We start from the raw sequence: 12,388 nt of genomic DNA, 5'->3' as shown, positions 1-12,388 counted from the left end.
CTGTGTGTGTACTGTGTGTGTGTACTGTGTGTGTACTGCGTGTGTACTGTGTATGTACTGTGTGTGTGTGCTGCGTGTACTGCGTGTGCACTGTGTGCGTACTGCGTGTGTGTAGTGCGTGTGTACTGTGTGTGTGTACTGCGTGTGTGCTGTGTGTACTGCGTGTGTACTGTGTGTGTACTGCGTGTGTACTGTGTGTGCACTGCGTGCGCTTCTCAGCAGGCAGCTTGTCTCGAGCGGGTTCGCTTTTTGCGCCCTTTTTTAGGAATGCATCTACTACTAGCGCATAAAGCGAGGAAACCCTGTACTCTAAAGCACTGTAAAATGTTAATCAATTTGCTTTTATTGACTCACGTTTTTGAGGTGGCTGATGCTGCTCATTGTGCGGTGTGCAGTGAAAAATATTGCAGACCACGTGTAGAGAACCACCACTGTAGAGGGCGCTCTTTAGAGCTCCCTCGAGAGGAGGCCCTTCTGCCAGCAGTCGCGTGACCAAGCAAATGCAGATGGTTCACTTTCACCTTTACTCGATGTACTTACAACAATGCTCTGTTTAGCTCACCGGTAGTATTTCACCAGCAATAATGCTTGAGCTTTTCTTGGAAAGCCGTTCTTACACATCCCTGTGATTTACTAATTACATAACATTTCCTGTAAGTGGATTGCCTGCCAGGTGCACATCGCCTTTGTTGAGAAATGTCAAACTTACACGGAGCTCTCACTACAGCAGTTTCCATGCACTGTAATCCCTTCAACGTCGTTTTAAATGTCCCAATAGACCGCATTAATTAAATCTAGGATAAAGTCATTAAAGCATTTACTTTCTTTCTGCTCAATCGTTGTTTCATCTTTCACATGTGTCAACCGGCACCAAAGAAGAAAATTATGCAGCTGAAAATACGAATTACAGCCGACACCAAGAATAAGTGTGATGTCACGCAGGCCGTACAATGAGCCCGTTTCCAAACGCTGTTGATACACCCACCCTTTGAAATGTAACTTTTTCTTTCATACACAGTGGTGCTGTTTATTCCACCATAATTTCCTTTCCCATTTTCCATTGAAGTTATGAATGGGATCTGTTGTGTGCATGTATATGAAGACACGAGGCTGTCTCTATAAACACAGCTTCAGTATCTTGCTTCTTGCAGACCATGTCCTGTGATTTTATTTCACATGTAATAAAGGACTTGCTAGTAACAAAAATCGTCGCAGTTGATTGTTCATCAACACGTCAGACTGCCTTCAGATACTTTGTACAATGTATTTAGGTATACCGACTTTAATAGAGAGTGGACGGAAATGTGGAACAAAAACAACTGTCACAACTGGTAGAGAGCCTCCCTAGAGGGTATTTACCTACTTCCCCCCACCGACCAGACGTATCAGAGTACCCACACTTTACCCCATCATCGACTAACTGGTGAACCCATTTATACTGCTGGGTGGACAGAGGCTGAGAGATTTTAGAAACATTTCCAGAAGATCAAACCGGCAACCTTTGGATTGCAAAGCCAGTGTGCATTATCCCCTTCACCAAGTCAGCATCCACCCCTCAATATAACTTGATTACAATTTACATATGCAACACACTTGACCAGAGACAAACTCAAATCATACAATGTCTCTTCCTGATGCTCTAAGGCTGGTAAGCAAGACGTTCCATAAATATTGCTGACACAAATCATTCTGAACTTCTCTTATTACAAAATTTACATTTTACCTGTTAACTTAACCATATGAGAGAGCTGCTTTTTATTTTTAAATGATTATTGAATGCGTTTATACCTGCAATCTTTAGATCCTAATGTATAATTTACAGGATGATCCTGGGACAGCAATGGACATGGTTAGCACGACCAACCCCATTGTTAAATAACAACTTCGTGGATAGTATAACTCAAATTCACTTAAGAGACAAAATACTGCATATATTAACTATACACTTGAGATGAACACAAATAAGCTTACCTCAAGATCTGCGATCCCCTCCGCTCCTTTTCCCTGACTGAACCCACAATCCCATTTTCATTTGCTTATAAATAACTCCACCCATTAATAATCTCCATAGATGGGCAATTAACTCTTTGCTTCCATCCCACACACACTTCACTTGTGTGTAAAAACAAAATCTGTGTATCAGGACGGGTATAGTGAGGCCTGACAATTACATAACCTCCGATGAGCACGGTTTCCTATGTACGGTGTGAAATATGATCCACATGCATACATATGTCGTGGCGTGTATCGTGTCTCTGTGGTGGAGCGCCGGTACCGAGAGAAGGGCGGTCACTGTCGGTGTGGAGTCTCTCTCGAGCTCCGGGATGAGCACGGAACGGAAGGGCCCCTAGGGGGCATAGTTCGGGTGGCAGCGAGAGGTCAGGTGAGGACATAGGGAGTCTGGGTGAACCCGAGCGGGTACGTGACCGGATGAGGTAGTAACGAGGGCCAATGAGGAGGCGAGAGGGACACGTGGTGTGGGCCCAGAGTCTGCGAGAAGGATCTGGAAGGGGGCGTGGCTACGCGGCAGCCATCAAGGGCGAGTCGCGAGAGCGAGCTGGGCTCTTCGTCTCTGGGAATGGAACCCCCCGGCTCAGTCTTCGGTCTTCGCGCACAGTATCGTGGACCAGGCAGGGAGTTAGCTGACCTGCTCCGAGTATGTAGTTATCCCGTCGAGTGGTTACGTAGTTACGCGTGGTGGTCACCACCCTATATCGTTATCCCGTCAAGTGGTTATATGGTTCCCCCGTTGTATTAAGAATAAACGTGTTCGAGTGTGCGCCTCTGTGGAACCCACTACACATAACGAATCCCCATGACGAATCGCCTGGACCACTCTTTTCCTCATTTGTATGGCTTTCTCTTTAAAAACAAAATATATCCCCACAGCTGAGTTTAAGGTGCCAACATTTTGTTTTGCATTGTCTGAAGTTCCGCTCCGTGGACTGGGAGCTTCAGGAGCTAAATTCTCTCCACGTGGCGATAAACCCAAGCGGTAGTTTGTATATGTTGGTGTTGAAAAACATTCACGATGCACTTCTGATAATTTTCATATAAAAGTCTTCAAATGCCTATGTTTAAATTAGCTTCGCGATCTTGTAAACAAGTGCTATGTTTAAACGCGTTTATTTCTGGAACTCCCAATGAAGGAGGCCAACTCAAGGCGACATCCCGTCGGAAAGTTGGAAAGCAATCAAAAGCGGTACTCAAATTCAGACGCAGCATTGAGCGTTTACTGGCATTCCGCAGTGCAAATGAGCACCACGTGCAGTTTTTAATGCTAATTTATTTTCATAAAACCGCACGAGTGAAGTGTGTTTCACGTGAAGTACAATATGTAATGTCACTTGAAACCGCTGAAAACGGGAGCACGTTCGGTTACTACAACTCTTATCTATTTGTCGATCTAATTAAAATCCAAATATCGTGATCTGCCAAGCATTACATTTGAAACAAATGACATTTCAAGAAATACATGGAACACATTTATAATGATGGAAATGCAATATTATACTGACAAAAGGCCAGATAATTCGGAGACACTGCAGTCCAATAACCCATGTGCGTGCAATATTCCTGTTTTTTAGAACGATGTTTGATAAAAAAAAATACCTTTGCAAAAATTTATCAGGATAAAAAAACCTCATACCTCACTGAAAATAGCATTTTTTTGTTATGTTCATGTTTTAACTGAAACTTAAAGTAACACATACTTTGAGAAGTTGTATTCATTATTATAAGAGGACTTAATCACCCTTTGAAAAGATCTAGAGATGTAATAGTGAAATATGTATGTTTGGGGGAGTGGTGGCGCAGTGTTTAGCATCGCTGGGTTATACATTCGGTAACCAAATTTAATTTTTTTTTACCACAGCTCACATAAGTGTCAATTGGTATCTGTTTTGGTTCTGGGTCCCCACCCTATACCAGTCCACACTGTCGAGCATGATGAAGTATGGTCAAACAATCCTCATGACACGCATGGTGTGGGGAAGCTTTCATCAAGCAGTATGATTCGCAAATGTCTGTACATTATCATCACAATTTATGTCTGGAATGCATACTTCACATTATAATTAGTTCAATGGTATTTTAAGTGTTGCTGTTTTCATGATCAGACATCGTTTAAGTAATACTGGATGAAGGGTTGTTTCTTCCAATCAGAGTAAATAATGAACATCTTAACATTTTACCCGCTGACCTTTGTGCTGACGAATCAGCAGTGTTTACCAGTTGCAGTCATTTTTTTACGTGTCGGCAGAAAGTTATTCATTAAAAAAGAGCCCCAAATCCCTGTTGTTGGTTTTTACTTGTGCATGTTGCACTTGTTCCGAAGCGTACGTCGCCAACCGTGCCAATTGGAGATGCGGAGGAAGGACAAAAAACTAACCACGAAAAGTTTTAAATCTTGATTTGAAGCTTTCGTGACTGCAGGAATCCATACTCGTTGGTTCTTTCGAAAAAGTCACGTAGATAGAAAATAAATAGATAACAGTTCCAGGAGCTTCCAAGAATCGGAAGGAAGAGCGTTCCAGACGGCTGCAGAAGTGCATCTGATTCGCCAAGAGCCGCTGCGAGGATGATCGACGTTCGCGTGATGGTTTGTGCTCCTTGACGAGATCAGCAAGGTGGTGTTGTGGTTCATTTGTGGCGAGCACTTTGTGTGTAATGAGTGCGACCTGGTATATTCGTTTGGCAAAAAAACAAGCCTCGTAACCAAGCCTCATACATCCGCACATATACCACAATACACACAGAGCTGTGGCGAGGTATGTTCACACCCGGCACAAGGCGTGACCCCCCACCCCTCTCCGACCCCCTCCCCTCCAAGAGAATGGGAGCGTGGCCAGGTGACGGAAGAGGATGGTAGGGTCTGCTGGTGGAGCAAGCGTCCAGAGCCAGCGAGAAGGTTCGGGAAGGGGGGGCGTGGCCTCGGTCCGTATATAAGAGAGATGCGCGGGAGACTCGGGGCTGTTGCAGTGGGGTCTCCGCCTGTTTGAGTGAAGGTGTCTCCTCAATAAAGAAACCATCTCAAGACAAGTGTGTCAAGTCACAGAACACGAGTAGGTCAAGGCGCAGCCCTGTAACTGTTCGCTCACGCCATTGCTGGCGCAAGGACCTCCACTAGAGGGAGCTCGAGAGCCCCTCTAGAGGGTATTTGGTCGACTCTTCCATGCTGGTCAGATGTCACATGCGACATGCCAATAAACGAACGCTCGTCTACCCATTAATACTGCTGAGTGAACAGAGGCTGAGGGAATTAATAAGCGTGCCCATTGTTTAAACTGCCATGCTGGTTGATTGAACTGGCGACCTCTGGATTGCAAGTGTAGTCTGCTACCCATTACACTCTGGTAGCATCATTATACGGGTGGAAAAGGAATAAAAATAAATCGGGCTTTGAAACTTGCCTAAATAGTGAGTGAGCTAAGATAGTTTCGGTAAGATGACTTCTGATGTACGTATGTATAAAATATTACACACACTGATGTCGAGCGCACGCGGGACAGTACTGCAACAGCAGGCAGCTTGCACAAACATCATTTTGCAAGTTTAAACAGAACGCAAAAGCATTTGCCCAGTCTACAGAAACGCCACACACCACGTGGGCCAGCTGCCTCATCGCGTTCTGGAGTCCACAACCAGTTGAAGCTGGTTAGAATGTTCAGAGAAATAAGTCTGCAACTGGCACTGAACCAGCTTGGGTTGGAAGAGTGACTCGTGTACAATTAATGACTATGAAACAACTGGCCTCGAGCGGTGGCGACGTGGCAAACGCACTGCAATGTGAACGTGGTTACTTGAGTTTGATTCCTAATCACAGCTAACAGTGGCGAGCAGAGGTGGGACAAAGTCATTGTTATGCAAGTCCAAGTCGAGTCGCAAGTCATCAAATTCATGACTCGAGTCTGACTCGAGTCCAAGTCACATGACTCGAGTCCACATCTCATAGGTGGGACAAAGTCATTGTTATGCAAGTCCAAGTCGAGTCGCAAGTCATCAAATTCATGACTCGAGTCTGACTCGAGTCCAAGTCACATGACTCGAGTCCACACCTCTGGTGGCGAGTGATTGATAAACCGGTCCCGAGTCAAACCAATGAACCTGCTACTGACCAGCGTGGTGAAGTATGATCAAACAAACCGTTGGACCAACAGGGTGTGGGGGAGGCCTTCATCCAAGTGGTGAACTGATAAAGGGAATATTGCTATAACTATAAAAAATACATATTTATCCAAAACTGTACTCACCTAGAATAGCTGATGAGACAGTAGCTCAGATTCAGCAGCACGTTGATAGAGGAAGAAGCTGCTGTAATTTTTTTTGGAGTGAGGAAAGAATCTCACATACGTGTTTAAACGGACGAGTCGGGCCGTGTGACTTCTCACATTGCATTCTCAGAATGGTAGGCCCTGGATAGCAGTGTTGGATTGATGCCAAGCAGTATTCATCGCCACTGCAAGCGCTGATGTCAAGTTACATCTTCGAGCTCATACCTGCTGGCCATCGGGTAGGGTTTCCAGTTAAAACCTGCGATTCAGAGTGCTTACTGCAATGGCAGTCATCACTCTGAACCCCATAGCGACACCACTGCTTGCACAGTTTCAGATATTCACCATGCGGCTACTTATGAAGCCATTCACTGTCGCACCCACCAACCTCAAGACCATATACACGTTCTTGTCAACTCTCCACTATATGAAATAATTCGTAAATCCACGAAGCATGCCCGTGCTTCTCTAAAAGCAATGCGTATGCAATTTACAACCACAGTTTTTTAATTAGACATGCACATTGCTGCAGGGTAAAAGTTACGGATGATTAGAAGTCACCTTGCCTGGCACTGTCAACAGGGTTTTAGAGATGGGTGCGGCGGTTCATGCAGACATCAAGAACCACCCGCCTACTAGGCTACAAGGTGGCCTGTAAATGGCAGTAAAACAAGGATGTTGGTGACCTATAAGTATGAAATCAATAATGAATTCGCCAAAATGTCTAATTGCAGGACTCAAGACTCGCAAAGCCTTTACTTTTTCTCCACTGATGCATGTGTAGTGTAGCACTCAGAGACGCTGTCTTGCTTAAGATATATATTTTTATTATACAATACAGTCCACCCGACTTGATGACAGGTCATCAGATGGACGCAGGTTGACTAATTTACAACTGGGTGACTTTCATGTAACTGCTACATGACGCTCATTACATAACGGACTGACTATATAGGAGCTGTCGGTGTAGTAGCTACGGCTACGGCGTAGATATATAACTCCCTTCGCTAGCCTTCCAAGATGATGAGGGCGATCCACAGAGATGACAGCGACGAAGGTCCGGACCCCGAATCCTCCACGGCAGCCCCGAGCCCTGCTCTGCGCTGCCTTTGATCTCACCTCGGCTCCTCCAAGCCCCTTTTCCTGAACTCTCTCCTGTCGAAGATTTCCTTAGCCTCACTAACACCTCGTGGATTTCACTCCTCCCCCCGCGGTGACTCCTCACCCAGTTACCTCACTTGACCCTGCCTGTCCTCATTTCTGCAATCATTATTTGCGGCCACTAGGCCACGTACTGCCCTTACATCACCCCCCCCCCCCCTTAAAAATATAGCCATCCCGGCAAACACAAGCCTAACGTAGCCTTTTTTAGAGCAGAACCATCTGCGTAAACAACAACCATCCAATGACAGATGAGCGGTAAAATCCGACTCACCCAAGGAACCAAAAAAACTCGCATAACGCACGCGGCACGAACCAACCCGATCCCCACAACAACCAACAGACCTTCCCAAACAACCGATCGCAAATTAACGGAATGTCCCATTCTTTGACCGGGTCCTGGACGCTGGACCATCATTCTTGGTGGGTTGTCGCGCCTCGTTGGGTGGCGGGAGCTTTTCCACAAGCCGTGGAGGGGAAGGCTCATCCCCAGTCTTCCCTGAAGACATCGACCAATCTCCTGTCGGTGGCCCCTCGCCCGTGGCGGAATCCGGGGTTTCCCCTGACTTCAGGGTCTCGTGAACTGCGGCCGGCACAACGCATTTTTCTTGGCTATTCCAGCCCACCGCCCCGACTCATCGGACACACCAGACACCGGCCGCATAGACATTGGGGATTATTCTGGCTGGGGATGTACATAAGGCTTCAGGCGCGATGGGTTAATACACCACCGGCGACGTCCTGCCCGCACACGCACACACTGCGTCTGCTTAATCTCTATCACCTCCACCGGACCGTGCCACGGATGGTGCAACTTAGGAGATGTATGTAGTGACACTTGCGGGCAGTGACACCATGCTCTGTCCCTTACAGCCCACGGGAGCACGTGCTCAAGGCGGGCAGTGCTCTTTTTCGTTAGCGGCCTGTGGCCCTTGCAGTGTTCTCCTTGGCTGCCTCACGTGCTTCCGATATCCGCTCTAGCCTGACCTGCAGGGGCACAGGCATGGTCGACCTCTTTTTCCCTGATACTATGCCCAATTGAGCCTCAATGGGTGGTTAATTTTCCTAGCCATACATAAAAAAAACGGGGAAACACCTATGGAGGCATGTGAGGCCATCCTATACAAAAAAATCAGTACCCAAAAGGTGTTTTTGAGACCAGCACCGGTCCCGACATCTCAATCTCCCCAATTTTGATACAAGCCTCTATTTGCCCCACAATTCCCAAGCTCCCACTGTTAGCTGCCACACATGCCTTGACCACAGGCCTGACATAGTGGTCTCTCAGTAGTAACAACTTAAAATTATGTCGGAAATGATGTCCACTAAGATTCACACCTCTACCCCCTGAATGGAGCCGGCAACTGCCGAAGACCCTACTGTGGCTGTTATTACTCGGCGCGCCAGTTTTCGCCATTGCATGCCCGAACTTGGCCACCCCTTTACCGACCCGCTCTGTCGGTTGCACGCTATGACCAGAGGATGAGGGGTGGAGATGACCTCTGAAATGTGTAATGGCCTAGGTGCGTGATGTGGTACGTGGGGCCGGGTGTCTGATGTGTCGCGATTCGCCTGTCGGGGCTAGGCTGTAGCCGTCGGCGGGATGGTGGAGGCAGGCGACATCGTTGATGTCCTGGCATCATTCGAGCACTCCTGCGCAAAGTGTCCGAGCTGTCTACAGCGGAAGCAGGTGACTGCTGATTGCTGGAGCGCAGGAGTCGGCTCCTGCCACGGCCTCCACTCCCGGGGCCGTTGAGACGCCTCTCCTCGTCTCCGGTCCCATCCACGTACCGCTGCTGCCACCTCTCCCTCTGGCTCCGGGTTCTCCTATGTCAGCCCCGCGGCGGTCGTCGTTGACCGGGTGACCGAGCTGTTTCCCGGGCTGGGCTCCCCGGTCCATGCGGCCATTCAAGAGCACCGCCGCATATTTTTGTGTGCTTCCAGGCACCTGGCAGCCCATAAGGCCGTCTGCGCGTCCTCCTCCGTCACCAGCAGAATGACCCCCTCCATTACTACCCCCAACATCTTGTCCATGATGAGGGAGTCGAGTGCCGCCTGATTCAAAAGCGGGTACGCCGCCTGCCCTAGCGCCATCAATGCGCTGCGGTAAGCGAGGGCCTCTCGTCGGGAATAGCCAGGAACACTACAAGAACGTCATCGTCCAATGCAATCGGCAGTGCTCTCAAAGCCTCCCCCTCTGTCCAGTCCACGGACAGGTATGCAGCCTTAAATCTGCGGGTGAAAGCAGCCCAATCACCTCCCGCGCCATTAATTCTCTCACGGTGGGCAGTCTGCGGGGTCGATCGGCTGCCTTGCATCCCACCGCCTAGGTTACCACCGCCTCCTCTGTCTTTGTTTCTGCTACCGGAGCCGCCGTCACCTGTGCTGCCTCGCGCATCCTGCGCAAAATGGCGGCCATCGGTTGCGCTGCTTCCCGCGAAATGGCGGCCGATGACCGAGCGGGCTCGGCCGCGGAGCTCTCGGTCGTAGGCGGCCACCCCGCTTCCCCCAGAGGTACTTGCAGCACCCCTTCGGCAGCTTTTAACGTGCCTAACATCACCACGAGCTCCTGAAATTGTTGCACGGAGGAGATAAAAAATTAACCCGTAAAAACAAAGTTTTTTACTATAAATCCTTTATATGCGTGGCGGCTAGAGTCCTCTCGTCCTCTGGCTTGAGATGGCTGCCACCTATGAGTCAGATGATTGCCTGCCACCATTAAGCAATTGGTAATTAAATTGAAATTTTTTTTTCCTAAAAAGTGTAAAGTTATGGAAAATAAATTGTCACGCACAGCGAGTCTGTGTGCAAAATGTCAGCTCGATTGGATCACGGGAAGTGGGTTAAAAAACGACCGAAAGATTTGCACTGTCGTAAGCGCACAAGCAAGCAAGCAAGTCAACTTAATATAAAGGATTTAAAAATACACTTTACATGGTCATTGGCTCGATTCTATCGCCTTTCGTGGCTGTTTAAATAATGGGTAGGTTTCTTAAATCGCCCCATCTGTCCCCAGTAGGTATATACGTGGCTACACCACAGTTCATCAGGAGATGGTGTGCAGTGGAGTAAAGTGTGGGTACTCCCACCTCTTCACCTGAAGACGGCTGCTTGCGTTGTAGCCGAAACGTCGTGAGAATTATTTGATTTTATTATGTTTTATTTTTATTATTGTATTACTTCCCTTCTACGTGACTTTACCGAAAGAACCAAGAAGATGACTCCCACCTCTTCCAAGATGTGTGTCCAGCATGGAAGAGTAGACCAATCACCTCCTAGACTCCCTCAGTGGCCAATAAATTGCAGGGCTGAACTTTTGTTTTTTACAAATTTTGCTTAGAATCGGTGACATAAAGTGTACCGGAACAGCATGTACGCACGAATTGGTCATCTATTGTTATTTCTAAAAGGTTGGGGGGCACTCTTAGGCGAATGCTGGCACAATGTGGAATGCTGCCCAGAAGAAATTACAAATATCAACCAATGCACTTAATTTAAACAATGACAGTACTACAATGTGATGTAAAATACCTACCTGAAGAAAATAAAGATTGTTTAATAATGCCCATTTCGAAAGTTGCATAACCGTGCATTATAAGATTGAGAGAGCAAGTCAAACAAATACGTGCACCTTCCATGCAGAATGAAACCTATCCATGACGTCACCTTGTTGCACAGGGCCGCTCTTGTTGCTGTCCACATCAACCCAAGGACTTTGAGTTTGTACCCTGAATTCCGATGCATGGTCAATATCACAAAGTTAATTTGTATCAATTGTAACCTTTTTTTTAATCTAAAAGATGCTGGATAATGTGCAACCCTCCAATTGCTTGCTTTCGCCACTGCTGGTCGAAGGGCCTCCAACTGGAGGGCGTGCTAGCGAGCGTCTCTTTATGGTGTTTGGCCTATTCTTTCATGCTGGCCAGACGTCTCAGAAGAGTACTCACATTTAACCCCTCCACATGATGGGTGGACAGGGGTAGAGGGAAATGTAAGAAACGTGTGCCATTTATTTGACTGCCGCGCCAGGAGATTTAACCAGCGACCTCTGGATTGCAAGCCCACAGTGCTCACCGTTACACAAAACAGCAGCACCCGCAACGTTATCGCTTATATATGCATTATACAAGGGTGCTTCAAAACAATGTTAACACTTATAATGGGACTATCTTTTTTTAATGGAAAAAGAACAGATAATACACTGTAACATGATAACAAATGTATGTTAATCGTTTCAAAAGTCAAACACGTGCCTGGAATCTTCTTCAGGTGGTCTCCAGGGCCCGGAGGCACATTTCTTGTGTATTTTTGCAAATTCTCAGAAGTGTAAAAAAAACACGTTCAAGCACCCTGTATACGTATCTCGTAATAAGGGTGCCATCGAGCAATAACTGTTTATTTCAACACTATATTTTTCTGCTCTTTCACTTTATATTTGAACGGAGGCTAAATGCGAAATCCACGTGTTGCTTTGCTGGCATGGGGATGTGGGCGCCTGTCTAGACCTTGTTAATGCCTCATGAAGGATACTATGCAGAGGCAAATGTGAAGAGTACACCCCTTTGTTCATGACGCCATCCAGATATATAAACATAGACATACCTTCAACCGAGAAGATGGATACAAATGGAGCAATCATTGGAAGGATGTTATTAACCAGGTAAAACCTTAACATGCTTTTACGGTGTTGCCTTCATATCCGTATCTCCATTTTCTTCAGCTTCCCACTCCCAGCCCCGCTCACTTCCCCCCCCCACCCCCGCTCACTCCCCCCCCCACCCCCGCTCACTTCCCCCCCCACCCCCGCTCACTTCCCCCCCCACCCCCGCTCACTTCCCCCCCCACCCCCGCTCACTTCCCCCCCCACCCCCGCTCACTTCCCCCCCCACCCCCGCTCACTTCCCCCCCCCACCCCCGCTCACTTCCCCCCCCACCCCCGCTCACTTCCCCCCCCC

This window comes from Lampetra fluviatilis, chromosome 25 (assembly GCF_964198595.1).
Source record: "Lampetra fluviatilis chromosome 25, kcLamFluv1.1, whole genome shotgun sequence".
In the NCBI taxonomy this organism is placed as follows: domain Eukaryota; kingdom Metazoa; phylum Chordata; class Hyperoartia; order Petromyzontiformes; family Petromyzontidae; genus Lampetra; species Lampetra fluviatilis.
Note: the sequence above shows the minus strand (reverse complement) of the source record.